Genomic DNA, 6,045 nt, shown 5'->3' with positions numbered 1-6,045 from the left:
TCCTCGTCTTCTCCTGCTGTCCCTCCCAGCAGCTGTCCAATGTGCGTCCCGGGGCGTCTGTGTCCTAGGGCCAGTGCACCTCGCAATGGATGGGTGCCCACCGGTGTCCTTGTGCGCCCGAGGTGGTTTTGATCTCCGGACTCGCGGCCACTTCTTCACTCCTCGTGGGGAGTCATGGGCCAGGAAGCCCACGGGCCAGGTGCCTGTGGCCCCGCCTCTGTGACGGGACTAAATCATCTTTAAACACAGAAAGTCTCGTCCACCCCCACGCCCAAGTACGCTAATACACTGGCGTCCTGCAGTGACGTTTTAATAACTTTCTCTCAAGGGCTTTGGGACTTCTCCCGAGAAGTTCTAGAATGCTGATCTGACGTCACAAAAAAAAAAAAGCAAGAAAGTACTGTGGAAACTCACCTGCCTGTTTTGGAAACCTGAAGAACAAAGAAATGAACTGATGGTTTCATGCTCTTGGCCTTCTCTAGTATAGACACTTTCTTACAGTGGCAAGCCTTAGAATTTATATTCTCTGGGATTTGGAGTGGGTTTGTTGTTTATTTGGTTCTGTTTTTAATGGTAAAGGTGGACTCTGATTCCGAAAATAACAATCAGACCAAACCCTGCAATTTTGTTTAAATGGCATTCAATTCCTAATCCCATTGCCCCCCTGGTTCCCAGTGCACTCCGGAGACTGTTACAGGATCCAGTTCAGGTTAGGGTACAGCCTCATTCCTTACTTCAGGAACACCTTGGCCTAATACTGAACCCAAATTTCCAACTCAGATTCAGAGAATGTTCTAAAACCTTCAAAGATACCATCTCTGGCCTCTTCCCCCAAGATTTTCATTCTGTAGCAAATGCTAGAGGGTTCTGCCAGACATTTCCAATGAGTGATGCTTACATCCAGGGACCATCGTTCCAGCCTGGAAGCCCCAAAGCCTCAGCATACGTACTGACATGGCTAGCCTTCAGGGACGGGCTGTCACCAAACACACCTAGGACTAATGCAGATGGCCTGACATCATATGGCAATCACATTGAAATGTCTAGACTCCTTAGATTCACCAGCCAGTGTCTGCCTTTTGCTTTTTTATACCTGAACCCATCCATCTTTATACCCGAACCCACCCAGCACATGAATGGGTCAGAGTCCATCTTCTATAAAAGAATAAAAATCAATATTTATTGAAGACTGAATGAGAAATGATTTTTTTAAGAAAGACCTGGTCTATCTGTGTGCCCATGCTGTCATTTAATGCTGTATGAAGACCAGGCTGGCCTCCAACTCACAGAAGATCCGCCTGTCTCTGCCTCCCAAGTGCTGGGATTAAAGGTGTGTGCACCACTATGCCCGGCTAAGTCCTTTTTAGTTCCCATGTATGGTTGTTTTTGACTGCTTGTATGTATGTACACTGTGTGTACAGTGCCTGCAGAGGCCCAAAGAGGGTGTTGGATCCCCTGAAACCAAAGTTGCAGATTGTTTCAGACTTCCTTGTGGAAACTGAACCTGGTCCTCTATAAGACTAGCAAATTCTTTAACTGCAGAGCCATCTCTCTGGCACCCCGCCCGTCCCACTCCCCCCCCACTTGAATTATTCTTTCGTTTTCACCATCCAATCATAACTTCCTAAATATCCCTAGACTCTTGTCTTTCCTGTCCAGGTCATCCTACCCTCCATAGCCCTACACTGCCTCTTAATAGGTTTCCCCGGCTCTGATCTTGTCCCTAAGCCTCTGGCCCATGTAGCAGCCAGAGAGACCTTTTCAAGCGCCCAAGCCCACTCTCCTTAGTCTAGTACATGAAGGACTCTTCCTCACTTCCCTGTTGCGTACTACAGCTGGTCCTGCTGAGCTGTATCTGGCACACACTCCTTTCTCCACGAGGACAGCCCCTCTCTGCACTCCCTTCACTGGCCCTCCCAACTCGGCTTTTCCCAGTTTTGCCTTTGGCACCACTCTCCGTCACCCCCCAGTACCCCCATACACAACACCTGAGTCACATGACCCTCCATCCACATCCTGCCCCACCCTCCCAGTTGCTCTACATGGTAATGCTTATTTGTTTGATTTACTTCTGGGCTGAGTTTCTGAGAGTGGGAGCAGGATCTTGATCACCACTGTGTCCCCATCCCCGGGCACAGTGTGTGGCAAATAATAGTTATTAAGGCAGCAACAGTTGTAATGGCTACCGCTCGTCGGGCAATTACTGCATGCCCGGCCCTGCGTTAATGGCTCTCCGTGGATTGGCGCATTTGATCTCTGTGGTGAAAGCTGTGATACGCTGCTTAGATCTCCTTCCAGGAGTGACGGGTTGGTTCTCCCCTCCGCAGAGAATGCTGCCAGAGGAAATCAGGCAGGACCTGTCCCATTTCTCTACCAACGGGGCCAAAAGAACGCAGACTTTTTGTTTGTTTGTTGTTTGTTTGGAGATAGGGGCCTCTCTAGCCCCAGCTGTCCCAGAACACAATATGCAGACCAGGCTCATATTTAACCTCAAACCTGCAGAGGTTCCACTGTCCCTGCCTCCGGAATAATGGGACTAAAGGCATGCACCATAAGGCCCAGTGCGATAGGAATTTTTATTAAAACCTTGTGTGCATGAGGAAATGGGCTTAGAGATGTTTAGTAACTTGTTCACTGTCCGAGGAGTAACCTAAGTGAAGAAAACCACCTTGCCCAAGGTCAACCTTTCTTCTAAGGTGGCCTGTATTCAATAAATGGATTCACTGAGGGCCCTTCTGCCCAGCCCCCAGGACAGGACCAATGGGCCATCCCAGCTCCTGTGCCCTCTGGGTTTGACTACCGTTTTCTCTGGAACTGTATCACAGCTCAGCCTGTGTCTGCGCAGCTCCTAAGAGGATTCTTGACTGGCTCCTGGCTCCTGCTCCACAACCTTCCCATCACAGTCTCCTTCCTAAGGACCCTAAGTCAGGCCACTGCGACAGAGACTTTCCACCCCAGATGCCTAGGAGGCTGGGTCAGGAGGATCAAAAGTTGAGGGCCTGCCGGGGTTACAGGGACACACTCTGGAACAAAGCTCCCAGTAGCTCCATGGCTAGGCAGCCAGCGATTTCCTTTTCACAGATTAGGCAGCTTGGGTTTGGAGATGCTTGCATGAAGCTTTGATTGGTGGAGGTGGGATCTGCATTTCAGCAATTGACTCAAGCCCACGCTATTAATCTGGCACTCAGTACATACGGTAAATTAGTCAATGGCGCTGCCCCACTAGTCACCGAGAGGGAAAAAAAATGTAGAAAGCTGTAATTGAGAAGCATAGCTATGTGTACATGATTCTTTTCAATTCCAAGACCATGAGCAGCAGGCAGTTACTATGTGAGAGTCTAAATCAACCTATCAATGATGGGTCCCAATTGACCTGACTCATACTTCAGGTCAAAGACGGGGGACTCATGCCCAGCTATGATTTTTAAATGGAAATGTTACCCAAAAGATTTTAGTGCCTGGATGATTTAATACATTTCTAATGGAACATGAGCTGGCACTGAGAACAGCCAGTTCTCTCGGATCTATGCAGAACACTGATCATTTCAAATCATGTTTGTTTGCCTTTGTTGCTATCAGAGATGAGTGCACGCAGCCAGGCACACCTCCAGCCTCTCAGGGGCCCCTTCCACCATGAGCAGCCTAATGAGGAAGGCAGGGGCATCTAAAGAATGCCTAGGTGGGAGACATGGCTGGGGAAAGGGGTGACACGGGCAGAAGGCATTGGTACAGACGGGGGGAGAAGAGATGTCTGGTCTGGCTATGCTATGGAGACTCATGATAAGTTCTATAAATACACCCTGGTGGAGGTGGAGGGAGAAATCAATATGGTTTAGCTACAGCATTTCAGACTGTCACTCTAACATTGCGTCTGTTTGTCATTAAAATCCGAAGTCTGTGCGGGCTCCAGCACCGCTGCCCTGCACTCTCTGATCTCCTGTGGCAGGTACACCCTGTAACAAACATCTGGCATTCAATCAGAGACGTTCAATTGTGCTAGTTTACTTTCTACATTCTTCCCTGAAAAAAAAAAATGAAAGGAACCAAGGAACTAGATGTTGTAACTGTAAATACTGGGGTTTCTTTTTCGGTTTGTTTGTAAGGATTTTGTTTTATTTTGTTTGGGATGGGGTTTCACTTTGTAGCCTTGGCTAGCTTGGAGCTCTCTGTGTAGACCAGGCTAGCCTCAAACACATAGACATTCACCTGCTTTGGCCTCCTGAGTGCTGAAATTAAAGGTGGTCCCCACCAGGTGAACTATAGATTTCTTTTTATGTGACTGTGTGTATATGCTATGGTGGAGGTCAGGAAAGGGCATTCCCCCGAAGCTGGAACTGCGGGCATTTGTGAGCCCACAAACGTGGGTCCCAGGAACTGAATTTGGGTCCTCTGGAAAAATACTCTTAACCACTGATCCCTCTCTCTCACCTCTGTTTGTTTGTTTGTTTGTTTGTTTTTTGATAAGGGAAAAAGGAAGAGGGAGTGAGCAGTCGTGCATCTGGGCACTGCCCAGAAGAGGTCAGAGCCTGGGATTTAAAGGAATCAAATTAGGTAGGGAGTCACACAGTGATGTGGAACTGATCTCCAGTCAAGCTGGGGCTGGCAGAAGAGAAGAAGAGTGAGCCTGTGGGGGACAGGATGGTGGTGTGATTCTGGTGTTGGCAGGGAGGTTAAGATTTATCTGAAGTGTGGTCAGCAGCTCAAGGGCAGGGAGAGGACTGCCCAGCTGGCTTTAACAGACAGCACATCAATGCAGAGTGCAATGCTGTATGCCTGAACTCTGCTGGTGGCGTTGGAGAGATCACTCAGTAGTGGTTAAGCGTGCTTACTGCTCTTCCAGAGGAGCTGGGTTTGGTTCCTAGTGCCTACACCGAGGTCTCACAGTCTCCTATAACTCCAGCTTTAGGAGAACCAATACCCCTTTCTGGTCTCCACAAATATATGTGGTGTACACATGCACGCACACGCACACACACACCTTAAGAAAATAAAATCTCAGCTGGGCGGTGGTGGCGCACACCTTTAATCCCAGCACTTGGGAGGCAGGTGGATCTCTGTGAGTTCAAGGCCAGCCTGATCTACAAGAGCTAGTTCCAGGACAGGCACCAAAGCTACAGAGAAACCTTTTCTCGAAAAAAACAAAAAACAAACCAAAAAACAAAGTACGACCCCCTCCCCTGCTATCTCCTAACTACCTCCCTTAACTATCTCCCTTAACTACCTCCTTTAACTACTTCCTCTAACTACTACCCCTAACTACCTCCCCTAACTACCTCCTTTAACTAGTTCCTCTATCAGAGGCCTTAGATACAACACAGCCCAACTTGTTCCCCTCACTACCATTCCCCAAGCTTAAAAACACTGAGGAAGCACAGTCCACACTATGCTGGTCATTTTTCTCGTTGCTGTGACAAGAGCCCTGGCAAAATCAATTTAAGGATGGCTCTAGCTGGCTCGCAGTTTGAGGGTACAGTCTATCCCAGTGGGTAAGGCAGGGCAGCGGGCACAAGAGGCAGCAGGGCACCTCAACCTCAGCCAGGAAGCAGAGGCACGGGTACCAGCGCCTGTTCACTTTGTTTCTGCAGTCCCCTATCCCAGTCCATGATACTGCTTACCTGTAGAGTGGACCGTTCCTTCTCGGTTAACCCTCCGGAAAACACCCTCCTAGATACACCCAGAGGTGTGCTTGGATGGTGACTCTACACCTGTGGAGTTGGCAGTGACCTTCACAGACACTGTGCTAAGACTGTCAGGACCCAGCTCATTTGTCTGCCCAGCCGACCTAGGGGCATGACTGCTATTAAGCCCACTGGAGGCAAGAGGAGCAGTCTAGAACTACTGAGTAACTCACTAGGGGGTTACATTCCTTGAGAGTCAGAATGGTAGGTCTCTGGGATTCCATGACCTGAACATGCGCAGCTCGTGCCGCTGTGCCTCTCTCCTTCCTGTGGGAAGCTTTATGGGATGGAGTCTATCTCCTGACCCAAGTTCATGGCCACCTGCATATCAAGGAGCTTGCACTGAATTAAGATGGACCCTAATCCA

Source organism: Arvicola amphibius, chromosome 1 (assembly GCF_903992535.2).
Source record: "Arvicola amphibius chromosome 1, mArvAmp1.2, whole genome shotgun sequence".
Classification (NCBI taxonomy): Eukaryota; Metazoa; Chordata; class Mammalia; order Rodentia; family Cricetidae; genus Arvicola; species Arvicola amphibius.
Note: the sequence above shows the minus strand (reverse complement) of the source record.